Genomic DNA, 19,000 nt, shown 5'->3' on the forward strand with positions numbered 1-19,000 from the left:
GAGCAGGGCAATATTTTCCCTTCTGCTTTTTGGGAACGAAATCCGTCTTGGCAGAAACAGGGCAGAGGCTCTAACAACCAGGCAGAGGGCTTCACAGAGCCCTGCTGGTCCACTAAAGCCGCACTGCAGATGGCCGGCACAGCCTGGTGCCCACAGCAGACCGGGTGAGGCCCTCCACACCCACCAGGCACAAACATCGCCAGCGCCCTGGGGATCTCAGCTTGCGGCCGTCGGTGGTGTGTGTGTGTGCGTGTGTGTGTGTGTGTGTGTGTGTGTGCGCGGGCGCGCACACGAAGTAGGTCCAGCATTCACATCATTATCCGATCCGTCAAAATAACACCATGCACAAGCTCTCTGTGCGCAAGCAGCTAGATACGCTGCCGTGTCTTTGCCAAACCACAGCCACTGCTTCCCGCCCCCCATCACTGTACAGAATGAAGGCGAAGAGCTTTGATTTGCATTTGCACTTATGTGTAGGCATGTAACAAAAAGTGCTTTTATTCCCCCCACTGCCACTTTTGTGGCAATTACAAGGTACCTGGGTGCTGACGCAAACACTGACGCTCCATAACAAAACGGTGCAAAGACAACAATGACCCACCGATGGAGAATGCCACTCTGGTTGCGGTGGGGGAGGGGGGGGCGGGGAGTCAGCAAACCAGCACAAGGCATGCTGGGTTTTCACTGTAACAAGTAACAACATACAGAAGGAAGAGCAAAAAACCTACAACAGAAGTGCAAAATGGAAACGTCACATGTCGTTATTCATTCGTAATGAGACAATGAGCCTCTTTGCGGGGAGAAAACTTAAATGTGTCATTTGCAGTTTATTTTTACGAGGCCACAAACCAAATTAACGAAGTCTAGAATAACAGGCATAGAATGCTTTTAAATGGGGACATACTCAAAAACACGAAGAGGTCAAAAATGACGTATAAACGGTGCCAGAGCCTCTCGGGTTTGCCACTTGGAGGCTGTGGTTTTCCTGAGTTTTGTGCTTTTCATCTACTTCCTTCTCCTCTGCCCACATTAAACAAGCTCTGTGTAGACCAGAGACCTCAGCAGGTGAGTTACCGGGGTGAAATCAACACGTGGTCCTTCTTCGGGCTGTAATGCAAGACGTCCCTCTTCTGTCTCTGTGCATCTACTGCAGGTGGGGCTGAATGGGCAGCCACCAAAAAGTGAGGTACAACTTACTGGTCACAGTGATGAGCCACAGAGAAGAGGTCCAGAAGCGAACACACGCTTCTAAGGACGTGTAGGGGTCCCCTCTGTATCTGTGAGGGTGGTCGGGGCAAAGGTAAAGCCCCATGGCGGGATGCCCAGTGCTGGGGACTCCGGGCCAACTGGAGGCAGAGAGGCACCCTCCTGGCACAGTAACGATGCTCTGACTACGGTCAGCTCCCACGCGGTACCGCACATCTCAAGCTCCTCTGAGGGGTCACCCAAAAGTATGCCCCAAACACAGCAGGGGGAACCGGCGTATCCGGCCAGCATCTGAGCATGCTCAGTTCTTGGGAAAAATTTGTTATAGGGACCGTGTTGCAATTTCATTCCGGTACAGATGCATTTATGCAACGTTAACGTTCAGCTCTCTGGATCGAGACCACCGATAAACAGCAGCCCGCGGTGGTTCAATGATCAGGTTGAGCCAAATGAAAATGTGGTTACTCAACCATGTTTGCGATCTATATATATCTCTATCTTCTCTCTCTATATATACACTCTATCTACATATCTACGTCTACACATCTATAGATCTATATATAGATACATAAAAAGTCCATTTCATCCCTATACTATGAATTCCCATAGGCTTATCTTTAGAGGACATAGTTTTCCAACTCTCCAAGGTCTATAAAATAGTTGGCCACAGAACTGGACGCCCGTGGGAGTCCAATGAATTTCCATCGCCGTCACAGTGGTGACGCCACTGAAAACCTCTTTGGCCTCAACACCCAACACGGAAACCGACATCCCACCAACCCCAGGCCCACAAAGATTCTGTAACAACAGTATCTCTGCCTGAGAATCCTGGATTAGACTCCAGCACACAGGGTCTTAAGCTAAAGGTTTCTGTTAGAAGAGTGGGAGAAAGCCAGAAGAGAAAGAAATGTTGGCCTTGATAGGCAACGCTCAATGCCCGCCCCCCACCCCCCCCCAACGAATGTTCAACATTTCTAGTCTCTCGTCCTCCCAAGGGCTAAGAGTCTTAGAACTACTCCAAGAATAGGGGTCTCCTCTGTCTGCACACTCTGCTGTGGCCTGTGGTCGGGCCAGCCCTCTGGGTCACGCCTGGGAGAGGTTTCTGGGTTTCTTGATCAAGTTTCATCTTAAAAGGCAGGGCAGGTGGGGGACCATCATTGCCCCGTTACTGATGTACGAATAAAACCTCCAAATGCCTGGAAGAGGCTAGTGCTGGCAGGGGGGGGCCTGGCAGGCCCAGGTGGTGACATCAGGATCTCCACCTGATCCTGCCACCTCGCGGGGACACTCAGTGAGACCCCTCCCCGGGCCACAACCCACGCGGCCTGCTGGGTTCAGGCGACTTCACCGCAAGCCTCTCACGGGCCCCGGCTCCGAAGAAAGCGGGGCCCAAGCCTGCAGGGCGGAACCTGCCCTTTCCCGAACCGGAGGCTCTGTGTGATCCAACACGTTGGGGAACGTGCCCAGAGGTGTGACAGGACACGCAGAAGATCTGCTCTCACACTTTTTCTTGCTTTTAAACGACGCTGTTAGCTCGAGGAGAAAACACTTTTCCAGCAGGATAAAAATCAATCACTTCTGAGAAGTTGCCATTTTGAGACTTTGAGTAAGATGCAGGTTTTGTGAAAAATGGCTAACGGCATGTGGCAACTAGACTCTGGACCTCCAAACCTCGCCATGGGTAAGGACTGAACGACATCAATCGATACTTTCTCAGCCACAGTCCAAATGAGTGCAGGCAAAATTGAACGCTCTCCTCTGTGCACACCCACATCCCCAATCAAGTCCACCAGAAAAAATCGTTAGGTGTTCAAGACATCCTCGAGGTTGGTAACGCCAAGAATCTAAGCTCATTAGAGATGTGCCTTCATCAGCAAGCTGCTTTCTTTTCTCTAGACGTCTATCTACCTTTTTACTCAAGCCTCCTGGGACAGCATGAGACGATTTCCCTAATTCATTTTTATTCTTTGCAATTAATACGTCGAGAAGTCGTAACACGACTTCCATTCTGCCTTGAGTTTCCTAGTAGTGTAATTTCCGTTGACTTATCTCTGTAGCAGCAGCAGCAGCAACAATCACTTTACGTTGAACTATATCGCCTCAGAGTTAATTACATGTATTTTGCTTCTGATAAATGAAAATACCAGATGCAATTAATTGAAAGACAATCAATATGATCCTGCTATTAGACATCCCAGTGAAACATCCAGAGCCTGCTGGCGATCCATAGTCATCAACTAATTGAAAACGCATTCCAGAGGGGTCTTAGAAAACCTGAACTTTTACCTGGAGATATTTTACAATAACTCACCAATATAAATCCGTCCACAAACTACCGTTCACACGATGGGCCGTCCGTCTTTTTAAGGGAATCCAGCTTCATTGGCTCAAAACCATTTAAGGCGACGAAACTCTGAAAGCACAATGAATTGGGTCAGTGGAACCGAAGCAGTGATTTTTTTCTGTTGTTGTTTACATCTAGCCATTGCTTAATTGCATTTTCCCCGTGCCTTCGATTCTAAGCTACCAGAGGTTATTAAATGGATTCATTAAAAATACTATTTGTCTTGCTTTAGTCACACACCAGATCAAATTAAACAGCAGAGCACCAGAACAAATGAACCCTTTCCATCTATTCTGACACCAAGCCAAGCGCACAAGACCAGAAGGTGATATTGTGTCATCACCACGAAAGTATCATTTACATCCCTTTGCATCTTCAAGTAGCAAGCAAAGGGACAAAACAATCAATACCTTCAAGCAAAAAGTATTACCAACTGTTTGAGAAATATGGAAGTATGAAGTGCAATTCACAAGCCCGTGGTTTATACGTGCTATTAGCATAAATGCTGACAACTGTTAATCCACGGTAACTCTGATTAACGGTTGCAGCTGACCATTAATAGAAGGCATTTTAACTTACTGCTGAAATTGATTACTCAGTTAAGAATTCAATCCTAACGTTCAATAAAATCGCACTTTCTTGGCAAATGCAATATGAAATGAGGTGATGCATTAAACAGCACTCACATTTATTTTACTATACAAGGAATGAAGAGGCGATCTCTGGTGCCATCACATTATCTGAACCTCTTCCTATTCGCACGAGTTGTAAGAGGCGCAGGTGGGAAGGGGCTCCTCTGGCTGCCTGAAAAGGCAAAGGCACCCGGGCAAGCGGGCCCAGGTGTCTTTTCGGTGGCTTTCCCACGAAGAACAGACAGGATTGCAACACTGCAGGTGTTATTATGCAAACCAGACCGTCCACGTTTCAAGGCAGTCTTCTCTCACATCCCGTGAGACAGCGGAGGTATGCATCCCGGAAGCGAACTGTCGCGGTCAAACCTGACCATTCCTTCCGGGGGCCCAGCTTCTCATCAACCAGGACTCAAATGGTTGATTAGTATTTCAAGAAGTGCATGAAATGACAGAAACCAAGCTTCCCACCGCACTCTACTTTTCAAATCATTTGAATCTTAGGAAGCTGGAGTTTCTTTATCCACGGTCTCCTCCTTTAAAACAATGGGGTCATCTCTTGGGATCCAATTCTGGGACGTAACCTGCCTAATTATGCAGCAAGTCAGAGACAGGAACCACTGCACCTCCCAGGTCCGTCCACTCCCCCCTCAAAAGGACCCCATACTTGTGTGTTCTCCCGTCAACGTAAGGAATCAGGGCATCTGAGTGCGCGGGCACCAGCCGGCTCCCACACCGCCAACTAGAACGGAGGCCAAGGGCAGGCATGGCCCTGCCGGAGTATTCAGAAAAAGGGTGGCCTCTACAGTCACGGTTATCACATGTGAGGTCAAGAAATAATTCACTCCCAGCTGTGCCTCCACACCACCTTAGGCCACAAACTTTCCAACCCAAGGAGGGGTGACAGGGAGGGGACAGAGACTGCCAGGCTATTCAGTGCTGGGAAGGGAAGGGCAGGCTTAGGCCGTCAGCCTACTCGGTGGTGGCGAACACCCAAGACACAAGTAAGTTTCATGTTTAGTAACTAAGCATTTACCCTACTGAGGAATCATCTTGATTTTCAGGAGGCTTGCCTAGCAAACTCCTGTTCACCCTTCAAAACCCATCTCTTAGGTCTTCTGTAACGATGAAAGGGGCGGAGACAGAGAATCCCAAGCAGGCTCCACACTCAGCTCAGAGCCTGACATGGGGCTTGACCTCATGAACCATGAGATCATGACCTGAGATGAGATCAAGCTTAACTGACTGAGCCACCCAATCACCCCTCTGAGTCTCCTGAATGTTAAATGCCTTGATTACATTTGATTCCTCTCTGGATCTCACTAGGTCTGGAACACAGCAGAAAATCACATTTGTAACTAACTGCAGAACAGAACTTACATCCTTGGTCTAGTATTGTTTGTCCTTGTAGGTCACTGGCTTCCCCTTTCATTCCATTTCCAACGCTCTGCACAACCACAGGTCCTCAAACGTTCACAGACACATAGATGTGTAAACAAGGCATTTCCAAAACTGTAAGGAAATTGTATCTACAGCTGACTCTTGAATGACATCAGTGCGAACTGTGCGGGTCAACGTAACATGCGGATTTTTTCAAGAAAATAGAATACGGTCCTAGAAGCGTATTTTCGCTTACGATTTTAACAATACAGCCTATATAACAGACTATGTGTGTCAATGGACTGTTTATATTGTTATTTACGGCTTCTAGCCAATCATAGGTTATTGGTAGTTAAATCTGGGGAGAGTCAAAACTTCTATGCAGATTTTCGACAGCATGGGGGGGTGGGGACGGGGTCCAATGCCCCTAACCCTATGTTATTCACGGACCAGCTGTATAACAGAAAATGGTCCCTTTGTTTAATTTTTTAATGTTTATTTTTGAGAGACAGACAGAACATGAGTGGGGGAGGGGCAGAGAGAGAGGGAGACACAGAATCGGAAGCAGGTTCCAGGCTCTGAGCGGTCAGCACAGAGCCCGACGCGGGGCTCGAACCCACGAACCGTGAGATCATGACCTGAGCTGGAGTCAGATGCTTAGATGACTGAGCCACCCAGGTGCCCTGGAAAAGGTCCCTTTTGGAAAGCAGGGAGGGAAGGAAACGTTATTGGTGAAGTGAAATTGAGCACTGTCTGTACAGTTACTTCTTGTTTTTAAACAAAGTTCTGAAGAGAAATACACTAACACGTTCACAGTTACCTAATCTTACCGGTGGGTACAGATTCTTACTTTGAGACACTTCAGAGTAAAATTAATGAAACAAGGAGCAGACAACTCTGCCTGGCTGGAAGGCTTCACAGAGGAGGTGACAAATTCAGGAGTGCCTGCAGACTGCCCAAGCCAACCGGGACCGTTTATTCAGCAGATTAAGAAAGTTAAAAGGCTTGGAAGACGGTCAAAATCTTTAAAGTCGGCGCGCACTCTTACTTGAAGGTGGAAAGAAGTACTTTAAAAAAAACTGGAGCTACAAACCCACAAACCCTTGTTACCACAGCACAACGTGCAAGAGAAAGTACCCTGCAGACCCGCCAGGATTTCTTTTTTTTAAATGTTTATTTTATTTATTTTGAGACAGCATGAGTGAGCACAGGGGAGGGGCAGAGAGAGAGGGAGACGCAGAATCCGAAGCAGGCTCCAGGCTCCGAGCGGTCAGCACAGAGCGGGACGCGGGGCTCGAACCCACAAACCGCGAGATCACAAGATGCTTAACCGACTGAGCCACCCGGGCGCCCCACCCACCGGGATTTTTGTAAGAACTTCCAGGAGTACACAACAAGGCACAGAAATGACTTCGCTGATTAAAACCACCACGACTCCTCCACGAGCAACCTCAGAAGCCCAAGTGGGGGCTAGTCCACCAGGTGACTCGGCCGCGGCGGACGAACACCAGTCAGCTCCCGCGTCCGGCCAGGGAGAAGGGCTCCCATTTTTGGCTTGGACCATCAACCTGGGCGAGCCTATTTAACATCACTTGGCAAATGTGTTCCGCCCACATCCGAGGGTAACAAGACCGGGGAGAAGGGCAGCATCCAGAGCCTGGAGGAGTCTCAGCCGGGCCGTGTCCTGGGGCGTTCTCTGTACAGGAAACAGACAATTCAGGGCATATGGCCCAGAGGATCCCTCTCCTCCTGGATTTTTAGTTTCTTACCTGAAGTCAGGCTAGGAAAATTACTGTTAGGGATCTAGTTAGTGAGACTACTTTTCTGAAACGGAATGAGATGAGCACCTTGGAAAATCTGTGAAGAGCCGGAGCAAGCTCTAAGGAGGCCTGATGGCAGCCTTCTGGATCATTCGGGGAGGATCCGTCCTGCTCTCACCTGAACTCCGGCCGTCTTTCCTTACAGCTCCTGTGCCCTGCAGGGCACCAAAGGCCCTCTACCATCCAAGCTGCAGTGAGGCGAGGGTACCCGGGCGCTCAGCCTGGGTTCTCCCCACCATCCCACCTGCTGCAGGCATCACTTCTGAGACAAAACACCCACCGACCTGCACCTGCTCCGTGTGAGTTCCTTCTAATGCTGCTTCTAGCATCTAAGGTTCTGATGGTCAGCTCTTGTTATCACTGGAGGCCTGGCCCGAACCCCACCTGGATTCTCTGTGCTCCGGCTACTCACGTTTGGGTCATCTAGGCTTTAAAATGCCTGTCCCACTGTCCTGCCATAGGTAGTGGGGGCGGCTCTACCTGCTGCTCTCCAGTGGGGCCCCTCCTACTCATCGTCTCCAGGCGGCCAGGGAGCTGAAGGGCAGCTCAGCTTGGGCTGATTTATTACAAGGGCAAAGACCCTCAAAGTGGCAGATGTGGACAGAGCAGGCGGCCCAGGTGCCCCGAGAGCACCAGCCTCATCTGGAACCTGCTCCTGGCATCCACAGCCTCATCTCGGATCCAGGGGACCCCATCAGCATCTACTACTTAGAAAACCCAAGAGTCGTCTGCAATAATCATACCTCAGGCAGTCATGAAATTACCCAATACAGGGCCACTGAGAAGGGCACGGAGTGCTAGCTGGACACACACACACACACACACACACACACACACAGACTCCCAGGCTCCATGGGTGAAGAGGACCTGGGACTCTGCCCCAAGACGGAGACTGCACCTGCTTCACAGGCGAGAGGGCCCTTTCGAAGAGATCTGGAAGCCCGGCCCGGGGCCCGCACCAAGTACTCAGAAAAGGCTAATCGTCATCCATCCTGGCACAAGACCTCAGGACCAGATAGTCATCATTAGCACCTTCTAAAAACCAAACCCACCTCGGGGCACCTGGGAGGCCCAGGCGGTTAAGTGTCGGACCTTGACTTCAGCTCAGGTCATGATCTCACCGTTCGGGAGTTCGAACCCCGTGTTGGGCTCTGCGCTGACAGCGTGGAGCCTGCTTGGGATGGTCTCTCTCTGCCCTTCGATCTCTCTCTCAAAATAAATAAAACCTGAACTCCCAACTGGGTCACTGAGACCAACATGCCTCCCATCCAGCCCGTCGCCTAGCTGGGTGAGAGTCGTGCGGCAAGGCTGTGTTCAGAAAATAAACAAAAAGACTGGCTGAAGAACCATCCAGAACCTCAGCCTTCTCTCTCCTAAATGCTCTCTTGGCACAGATGCCCCTGACTGGTCAACAGGGCGCCCACTGCTAAGACATTTACAACTGAGCCGCGCCAACAGGACAGGTTGGCACTCCACGAACTGCCCACGTCCCACAGCTGCAAGGCCCCACCCCCGTGGCGTCCAGCTGCCCATCTGGGCCTCAGGGCAGGACGGCCTGCCCCGCAGGAGAGATGGGCCCACTGGGCTGCTGCAGGAGGGACCCACACAAACAAAACTCAAGCCATAGCTCCAGAGAAGGCTCACCCCACCTCTCAAGGGCCTTGGATGGTTGTCCCCAGAGGGGACCTGAAGGTCCATGGGTCCACCCCCTCCACACAAGACCGGTTTCAATCTCTTCTCCCCTCCTGCGGCAGACCTAGCCCCACCACTGTTTTGGGGCTGCAGTCTGAGAGGACAGTGAGCCTTAGTGACTGGGCCACAATCGGGACGTGAGGGCACTGAAAGGGGGCTCCAGGGGCTTTCCCACACATCCACCACGGATCCTCTTAACCGTGTCAAGGTCAAGGGCGACAGACAGGGAAAAGCCTCGAGCAGACATGGAACCTAGACGTCCACAGAAAAACCAAGTGCCCTCCTCGTAAAACTGGCCTGTAGAACATGTCCTTCTGGCCAGGCGGACGGACACACACCCACAACAGGACGGGGGAAGAGTGCCTGGTTTCCTGTCTCCACCCTCAGTCCCACTTACCAGCCTCTGGTTCACACCCTGGCCACCTGTGCTGGTCTCTCCCTAACCTTCCACCTCCGGTCGGCCCTCGCTCGCCAGGGTCACTTTGAGGATGTGTGGGGCAAAAGTCACCAACAAGACTAAGGAGATGGCATCGGGGCCTCCCCAGCAGACTGGGTGGCACCGGGCGCCCTACGTGCCCAGTGGGGGGGCTGCAGTCTGCAGTCTCCCACCTCCCGCCTCTGAGCGTGCTGGGTCACAGCGGGATCTGCCCTGTAACCAGGATGTCAAGGCCGCCACTGTAGTCCACGAAGCCAGGGGAGCCCAGCATAGCGCCCCCACCCCTCCGCGTGCGTGTTTATGCGCCTGCCCAGCCTTCGATCGTTAACTCACCCCAGAAAGGCCCAGCCCATCCGGCACGAAGCAGGGCAGAATTCTGGTTTAGCGGTTACGTGGGAAAAGGCAAGGAAAGGACAACGTCTGCCGAAGAGCAAACTGTTCCCTGCACGTCGGACGAGACCGAATTAACACGGTGTGATCTGAGTTGCCATCACCTCAGTGTGGCCAGGTTATTCTTCCCCAAGATTCAATTCCACTTACTATTGCCTAATAATAAATAAACCATATTAATTAGCCTGGAAACAATTAGCCCTTATTCAGGGGGGGAAAAAAAAGGAAGAAGAAAAAAAAAAAAAAAAAAACAAACCCTGAAAGCTAATTCTTTCCAGGTCCCTATACAGCCCACGTTGGCATCGAAACACTTAAGGTCAAATCAACACTTCATTATAATCCCCCGATGCCCCAGAGTTTCGGCTTCAATAAGAAAAATGCCCGCCAGGCAAAAACTTCACATACACAGTCTTTGTGGAGAATGTTTATGGAAATTTTGTAATATTAAATACGTTCAGCTGGTTTTAAGTTTTCAGAAAGTAAAGGCCCAACAGCCAAGATTCTGGAACTCTTGTCTTTAAATCTAAGGGCAGCCAGTGGAAAACTGTAGGGAAGTCTTGGAACGCTGCCATTTTTTTTAAGGAAAACAAAATAGGATATTTTCTCCGTGTTGTCTCAGATGTAGTCAATTAATTTGTCCCTTTCTCTGCTCCGTTTTCAGGTTTTTTACTGCCGGAGCCTACGGAGCCCTCAGATTTGAGACAGAAGTAGGTGACCAGGAGCAGTTCAGCCTTGGAGCATGAACTGGGCTTCAACGTGCCGGGGAAGGGCTCCGTCCCGAGTGGCAGATCGGGGGGAGGGGGGAATGCTTGGAAACGACTGTAAAAATGGGTGCTGCTGACCAGGCCTGGTGCAGGCCAAGGTTTCGGGGTGGGAGGGGGGCGGGGGAGTAGATCCATAAGCAGCAACCCACACACACAGTGACGTCATTGGGCGAATTCAAGCTGCGTTCCCACACCCCAACTGCCCAGCTGGCCAGGGGAGTGAAGGCAGCTGGGCCTGAGCGGTCTGACCCCTCAGCTCGTAGAAGCCTGTACGAAAAGTCACACAAGCCAGGAAGCTGCCTTGTTAACTCTGAAAAGACCACAGGGGCAGGAGGAATCCTTGCCAGGGAGGCCTCTGCTCAATGTACCAGAACCCAGTCTCCAGCAATGGAGGGACAGGGAGAAACCCACATCGCCCATCCGAGGCGCGTGTAGGTGGCTTTGCACGGTTCCAAATAGCGACTGAACAGGGAAGCTACGGGCCGAGGCACACACCCCTGTGTAAGAGGCTCTGGAACCTGCCGGGAGTGCAAGGAGAGATGCACTCCCTGGGGTCAAAGCCCAGCTGGCAGAACCGCTAACCCGGCAGGGCATCTGGGAAGCAGGCCTGCCTGGGTTTTCTCCCTGGTAGAGGGGTGGGCTCCAAAGAGGAAGAGGTGGTTATCTAAGCTCCTTTCCCACGGGGGGGGGGGGGGGGGGGGGGGTCCCGATCGCCCCCCCTCCCCCCCCCCACCATGCGACAGAGGGGGCGGGCAGGAAGCAGAGGCGGCTCCTGGTGCACGACAGCCTTTAAAATAAAAAAAAATTTTTTTTATAGTTATTTTGAGAGACAGAGTGAGACAAAGTGAGACTGGGGGAGGGGCAGAGAGAGAGGGAGACACAGGATTGGAAACAGGCTCCAGGTTCTGAGCTGCCAGCATAGAGCCTGACGCGGGGCTCGAACCCAAGGACCGCGAGATCATGACCTGAGCCGAAGTCGGACGCTCAACCGACTGAGGCACCCAGGCGCCCCGACAGCCTTTAAAATAAGATCCACTGAGGAGAGAGCAGGACGCGGAAGGGTCACAGAGACAAACCACAAACTACCCTGGCGAGCTGCAGAGACAGTATGAGAGATCCTCTCCCCAAAAGTTAGGTTTCTGCCTTCACCCCTTTGTACCCCTAGGGACTGGTGGGAGGAGAGCATTTCCATAAAGACAGGAAATCATCTAAGATACGCCCCCCCACCCCAATAGCTGGATGACGGTCTCTCCTGATACACAGCAAATGCACACCTATACAAGCTGTACCGACACATCATGCATTAGGTGCCTGGATTACAGAGTTTTAAAAACTTAAAAAATATTTCACATAGGAGAAATACTTCTAGGTTAGTGGGAAAAGAAATATAAAATACGTAGAATGATCTTATCCTCCCCCGCCCCCCACAAAAGTCTCTGAAGTTGTTTATTTATAGACAGAGAATGACCGTGCACAAAGAGAGAGGGGGAGAGAGACAGAATCCCAAGCAGGCAGGCCCCGCATACTCAGTGGAGAGCCTGACACAGGGCTCGAACCCACAAACCGGGAGATCATGCCCTGAGCCAGAAATCAAGAGTCAGATGCTTAACTGACTGAGCAACCCAGTCTAGGCGCCCCTAGAATAATCCAATCTTAAGTGAACTTTCAGGTATTCTTTAGAGGGTTATTTTCATTTTTTTGTAGATACTTAATGTACAGAAAATACACCCAAAGTGCTATTTCTCTACGCGAAGATTAAAGGTGATGGTTTACATGTAAGTCTTTCAGATCACAAAAACCATTTAATTGTCTTCAGACTTTTCTATACTCTCCATTTCCTACAAAGAGCAGATTTCCTACAGTCCGGAAAATGTGCAGTGAAGAGGCTGTGGGGTCTTAGGTCAGGAATGGGGCGGCGGGGGGGGGGGCTGAAGCTAGGAATGCAGAACGGGGGTCCCCACATCGTGGCTGCAACTACCTAGGTGGGTTTTGAAGTAAGGTATCTGCCCTACTCCTCAGGCAAGTTCAACCTGTAACATCGTGTCCCTCTTGGGGACGCCGATGCAAAGCCTGAATTCCAGGGGCCAAGCAACTGGGGAGGATCCGGGGAGGGGAGCGGAGGCACCCCCACACGGTGCGGATCCCCGGGCCCCGGTGGGGAGCTTGTCCGCCACGCACCCCCGAGCCGCTAGAGACTAACAGTGAGCCGCAGCGCTAGTGGGGAGAGCAGGGCAGACTTCTCAGCGGGCTCCGCCAAGTTCTTGGCTACAGATCAGACTGCAGGAGAATGAGTACAGAGAAGCACTGGCCAGTTAGAGAGTGGAGTCCTCAGCCCCTAGGAAACTGCTTACAGAAAGACCTCATCAGCTCTCGACGTCAACACTACGGACCAGCAGGCTCTATGCGGGAGACCGAGCAGGGATACTTGGGGGGGGGGGGGGGTTCGTGTGGGACGTATCGCAGGGATACGTGTGGACGGTTCACAGCCCCTCAGACTCCTGGTCTCTCCCACACCGTGTCCTCACCCCTACCCCTTCGTACTCTGGAGAAGGCAACTGGCGCTTGGCCTGTTTTGTGACTGATTTAGCTGGTCAGCTCCGTGCCAGCAGGGACGTGGTCCGATTTTTGTCTCGCAGGACTCAGAGCCCAACCAACGGTTAAGGGCCTTGGAAGGAGACTGTGTGTGGTCCTGGGAAAGTTACTGGGCCTCAGAATGCCTTCCTGCAGTGAGCCCAGGATCTGTGGGACTCAGGTGACAGCACAGGTACTAAGGTGCTCAGGGCTCGGTGCAGGGACCACCGTTCGCACTCAAACAGCACGCTCATCTAACAAATGCCGTCTTTCCTGACATGAGTAGGTACATCCAAGAATCCAGAGTCCTAGAAGGGGGGGGGGAAGCCTGAAGGGAAATTAGTTTTCTGTCTTATTTCAAACGAAATGTATTCAAACCCCAACCTCAAGGTTCAGGGAAGCCTTGAGTGTAAAATGAAGCACATCACTGCCATCAAATGGAGCAGCTGTGGTACCTGCAACAGAGGAACGACTTTACTTTTTAAAACATTTACAAGGCTGGGCATGTTACAGAGAACAGCACGCGGGGAACCTCTGCAAACACAAACATGAATGAGGGAGGCACCCAAAGGTCTCACTGAGCATTAATTTATGTATTTCCTCTGGTGGCAACAGGCTTTTATTTTTTAAGAAGAAATTAATCACAGAGCCAGAGGAGACGTGCTCGGAGGGAAACCGAGGACCCAGATCACCCAGCCTCTCGGAGATGAAGGCAAAATCTACCTCGGCTCGGCTTTCTCCTCCCCGACCCCAGCACGCCGTCACAACACTCAGCGGTGCCAGCTGTCCCCGAGCGGCCCGACGGCCTCTGCACAGCCGACCCCGGCTCAGACCACCCAGGTGCACGATCCCGGATACAGATGTCAGACCCTCTTACCCAGAAGAATCCAGGACAAGGAGAGAAAAGCCCAACGCCAGACCAGCCCGTGCCCCCTGCCCCCGGCTGCGTGACCCCCATCCCAAGCACCGACGGTCTTATCTAGGAGAGGGAACAGAGGAGCCCCCGAAGAGCATGGGATTATTACCTATCGATTCATACAGGTCAGGTAAATAACACCGGGGCGCCTGAACTAACTTCCACGCCAACCTAACCACTCAGCCGCGTTATCGATTCCAGAAGTAGAGACACCCTTTCAGCACGGACGGCGGCAGGGGCAGGGACTCCTAAGTGCCGTCCCCCCTCGAAAGACGGGTGTGTGACACACACACACCCGTGCAGTGTGCTTCCCGAAGGAACGACGGCTCGAACGGGTCGCCCCGAAGTCAGATTCCCAGGACCCGTCACTTGACGGTGGCCGCGAAAGCCAGCCAGAGCCACCCAGGTGCCAGTGCTCGCTCCTGGAGAGGCCGTGCTGCCACCTGCCTTTCTGCCTCCTTCGCGCATCAGGCCTGAGCCCCACGTGCTGCTGTGGCTGCAGGACCGCTACTGAACGAGACATCCAAAGGCAGGGTCCCAAGTTTCGTTTCTTCACACACCGCAGCCAACGGGCGCGACGCAAAACCACACGACACAGACAGTCAAACCCCCGAGGAGAAGGCTGCTCTTCTGGTGGGTTCCCCAAACCGGCCGGGCCAGCATGGCACAGCCCACCACACATCACCGGGCGGAGGGTCACGGAGACGTGGGGCCGGCAGAGGGGAGGGGAGGCCGGCGGTGCCCCATTCCTCCTGACATCAAAGCAGGAGGGGTGGGGGAGGAGGGAGTCAGTTTTCAGCACTCGGGTCCTCGTGGGGAGTTTCTTCTCACCGGCTGCTGGTCTAAGCCTGGGGCAGAGATCTTTGGGATGGAATATTCCTCATCGACACACACAAGAACTTGAACGCACCTCCAAGGGGATGGTGCTGCGAAAAACATCAGTCCCCAAAAGGCCACGTTCTCTGACTCCACGTTCATCACATCCTCTACAGGACAAATTACAGGGATGGGAAAACAGATTAGTGGTTCTTGGGGATGGGGACCGGACGCTCCAACTCTAGGACATTCTCTGAACAAGCTAGGTCTTGGGGGCCGGGCAGCCCTGCAGACGACCATGGACGTGGACCGCGAATGGTCCTGGCCACCGGAAGAGGGTGTGGCTGTAGGCGGGGGACACGTGAGCTCCTCGGGCGCTGGAACTGCTCTGGATCTTGACCACGGTGGCGCATGCTGGAATGGACGACACAGGGGACACTGCGACACAGAAGCGGACACACACCTCAAGCCACATCAACGCTGGGGAGAGCTCAAGGATGTCTGGGGAGCACATCAATACCCATCTCCTGGCTGTAGTATTGTTACTATCATTTTGCAAGCTAGGACCACTGGGGGAGACCAGATAAGGGTATTATTACAACCGCATGTGATTCTAGGGCTACTTCAAAATAAGTTTAGTTAGGTTTGCCCTGTATTTTTTTTTTTTTTTTTTTTTTTTTGGTTTGTTTAGTTGGGCTCCTGTTGGCCACAGATAGGGCCATTCCTTTATTTTTGTGGATTGGGGTGTTTATAAGAAGGAGCCACGTGGAGCCGACCCCACTGACAAGATTGACACACTGAGCTGGGATCCGCTTCCTCTGGCTGCCGGGGCGGGGGTTGCCACCAGGAGCCCAGCCTGCCTCTCAAGAGCCAGAGCTCCGAGCTCCTGAACCCTGACCTTCTCCACGGCAGTCAACAAAGATGCTTGCTATGTAAGTTCTTTCCCGGGAACGGGCACGACTGACTGGTTTCTCTCTCCCAGCTGCTGCTGGACGCCCAGGGCTCCCCAGGTCACAGGTGACAAGAGGGCGCCTTCCCTGGCAGAGCGCCTTCCCTGGACGAGAGACAGAAAAGCAGCTCCCGGGGCTGGTCTGTGCTGGGGAGAGTGGGCACACTGGCAGGGAAAGACATCCAGGCTTCCCTGACCCAGCCTGGCTAGACCAAAACTACAGGCAGCGGGCTGGAACAGGCCAAGACTGTCCCCGGCTGACAGCGCGGTTGTACGCTGGCCTGGCCACCTTCCAACACCCAGCTCGCTCAAAGAACGTTCTGGAACCGAAGTGTCCCGGCAGATCACCAGGGTCAGGCGGCCCACCTGCCTTGCACGGACCCACAGCTACATTCCTGCTTTTCCAGCAGGCTGGGGACCTTGCGGGTGGCCCTGGAAACTGCACAGCAGCCTTCCATGACAAAACCTAATCACGCTGTATCGACCTAAAGGTCTTCTGTGGCCGTCCGTCCGTCCTCCGAGATCCCCGGTTGCCTCCCTGTTGAGGGGAGCTGGCAACCCCCTCATCCTCGCTGCTAACTCCCTGCTGACTCAACCCAAGGAAGAAAATTGCAGGAGGATCTCTGCCGTTTCGGCTTTTATGGTCTTCAGGGTTACACGGTTTTCGATTTCATTCGACAGGAGTTTCTCCTTAATGTCTCCCGGAGACGGTCACAAACACGTCTCCCTCTCCCCGAAATGTGCCATTTTGGGGAGATACAGCGTACAGGAGAAAAGTCTTCCAATAATAACCCTACTTTTTCAGCTTCTCTCCACCCTCAAATAGCCCCTTACTCAGAAAGCTGAACGCTTTCTCAGATCTCCAACACCGCCCGGCTTCGGAGCCGCTGAAGAAATAACCAGCGCCTCTTTTATGGAAATAAAAAAAAATCACATTCTACATAAATTAAATATATAATTTGATTAAACATGTTTATGTCTTTGCGATGACATTTAAAATAGAAGCAATCATTTTCGTTCTTGAAAGAAAAACTCTTTCAAATAGAATTCGAAGCTGTCAAACCTACCTTCTGCTACAGATCTTTTAAATGTCACATACCTTCAAAAGGGGATGGCAGCTTCCTTTTAAATATGCAATTCCAAGGCAGTGCGCTCTGAATCGAGCATGTATTAGAACACACCGCTGGCATTCACCCTGGTGAGGGGTAGCCTCTGCACCCCTGCTTCTCAAGGACCCGCTCAGGAGCGCAGCGCCTGTCCTGTCCCGTCCAGTCCCCGCGCTCTTCCGGCGTGGCTAGGGCCCCGGTAGCAGGTGGCAAACCACAGGGCCCGGCACCAAGTCCCGCCCCTGAAGGGGGCAAAGGTACCTTCCTAGGATTCCTACGGTTTCCCTCCCAGATATCTTGCTGAACTCCGCGTAACCCAATTTTGGCAAAGCATCAACGGCCCAATTGTTAAGACCGTGTTAATCAGATGCAAAGAAAACTCCGAACTCATTCTCCTAAGTCAATGACCTACATATTCAATTGCTTATTCTCCAACTCAGTGGCAAACACCGTGCTATATTTAAACATAGAGCACAGATAGATCTTTCTTCTGAAACGTTAGTGATACAGATAAGCCTTCTACTCCAGCCCTCCTCTCCTCAACTTAAGGAACATAAACATCGTCAACATCCTGCGGCACTCTGAAGCGACCAAGCGTGCTCCGGGTCTCCATTATTTTCGCAAGAAGGTAGCAAAGTGTCATTTCTGTAAGACGTACACGTGAGCAGCATTCCCGCTGGTACATCAACAAACGAAGCCTGGTTCGCCCCTGCCTCCCCAGTACCTGGCAAATAGCAAGTGCTCCGAAAGAAAACGGATCCAATGACTTCAAGTCAGTTAAGCGTGGGTAACAAGCACGCTACAAACCAAGTGCCCAAAGGGGATGCAAAGGCCCCCTAAGGGTTGAACCCTGGCGCTAGGGACTGACCCAGTGATCTCACAGCTAGCAGGGAAGACAACAAAGGAAACAGGGAGCTCTCGGAGAATGTTCTAAGACTACGGTAGGGGCAGAAATTGAGAGATATCACTGTTGATCTCTTGGTATCTCGCCCAAATAGGAGGAGGCATGAGGAAGCCAGCTCCCCACAGCCATCTCTGGAGGAGGATCCTAAGAGCATCTGAAGCATCAAGGCAGAGGGTTTGAAACACCAGACAGAAGACAGCCCAGGCCAACACCACAAGAGGTACCTCCTTGCTGGTTCTTCCTGGGAAAGGATAGCGGCTCTGGGGCAGGTGCGGGATGGGGTGGGATGGGGAGAAGGGTAAATGAGAGGCCAGGGGAGCCTTCCAAACAGAACGCAATGCAGTGGGCAGTCTGGGAGAGGACCAGAGTGAGCAGGACACATTGGACAACCAAAGCCCAAACCTGGGCTGTAGTTTGGAATCCTTCCTGGGTGTACCTTCCTGCCCAACCATGCGACTTTAGGGAAGTCACCTCGCCCCTTGGAAAGCCTCTCCTCCCAGGTACAGGAGAGGAATGCCACCCACAGACACCAAGACCCTCTAACTCAAGTTCTAATTCCATTTAAAATAGGCGATCAGGGGGGCGCCTGGGTGGCTCAGTTGGCTAAGCGTCCGATTTCAGCTCAGGTCATGATCTCGCAGTTTGTGAGTGCGAGCCACGCGTTGGGCTCTGTGCTGACGGCTCAGAGCCCGGAGCCTGCTTCCGATTCTGTGTCTCCCCCTCTCCCTGCCCCTCCCCTGCTCAGGCTCTGTCTCTCAATAACAAATGAACGTTAAAACAAAATAATAATGTAAAATAGGCGACCATGAAACTTTAAGCCAATTCTCAAGGGCTTGAAAGAAATCAAGAGTGTGGAAAAGGAAGACTTATTGCAAAGGGGATCGCTTCTTTTCTTTGGACTCCAGTAATTCCCTTCATTGGGCAGCAAACTCTGGGCCCCACTGCACAGATGAAAAGGACCAGGAAGGGGCGCCTGGGTGGCTCAGTCGGTTAAGCGTCTGACTTCGGCTCAGGTCATGATCTCTCAGTCTGTGAGTTCGAGCCCCGCGTCGGGCTCTGTGCTGACCGCTCAGAGCC

General features: G+C 52.2%; 1 protein-coding gene across 6 annotated transcripts in view; it reads right to left on the bottom strand.

Annotated features, from left to right (window-relative positions):
* CTBP2 (C-terminal binding protein 2) overlaps positions 1-19,000 on the bottom strand; it is a 162,645-nt gene that overhangs the window by 109,205 nt on the left and 34,440 nt on the right. For 3 of the 6 annotated variants that reach the window (XM_047825662.1, XM_047825663.1, XM_047825665.1), the window contains one exon: positions 3,518-3,619. The exons of 2 other annotated variants lie outside the window; for them this stretch is intronic. The gene's annotated coding sequence lies outside the window, so the exon portion shown is untranslated. Of the gene's footprint in view, positions 1-3,517; positions 3,620-4,236; positions 4,826-19,000 lie in introns of those variants that run through there. One more of the 6 variants, XM_047825664.1, reaches the window with a different exon arrangement.

The sequence above is a fragment of the Prionailurus viverrinus genome, chromosome D2 (genome assembly GCF_022837055.1).
Source record: "Prionailurus viverrinus isolate Anna chromosome D2, UM_Priviv_1.0, whole genome shotgun sequence".
NCBI lineage: Eukaryota > Metazoa > Chordata > Mammalia > Carnivora > Felidae > Prionailurus > Prionailurus viverrinus.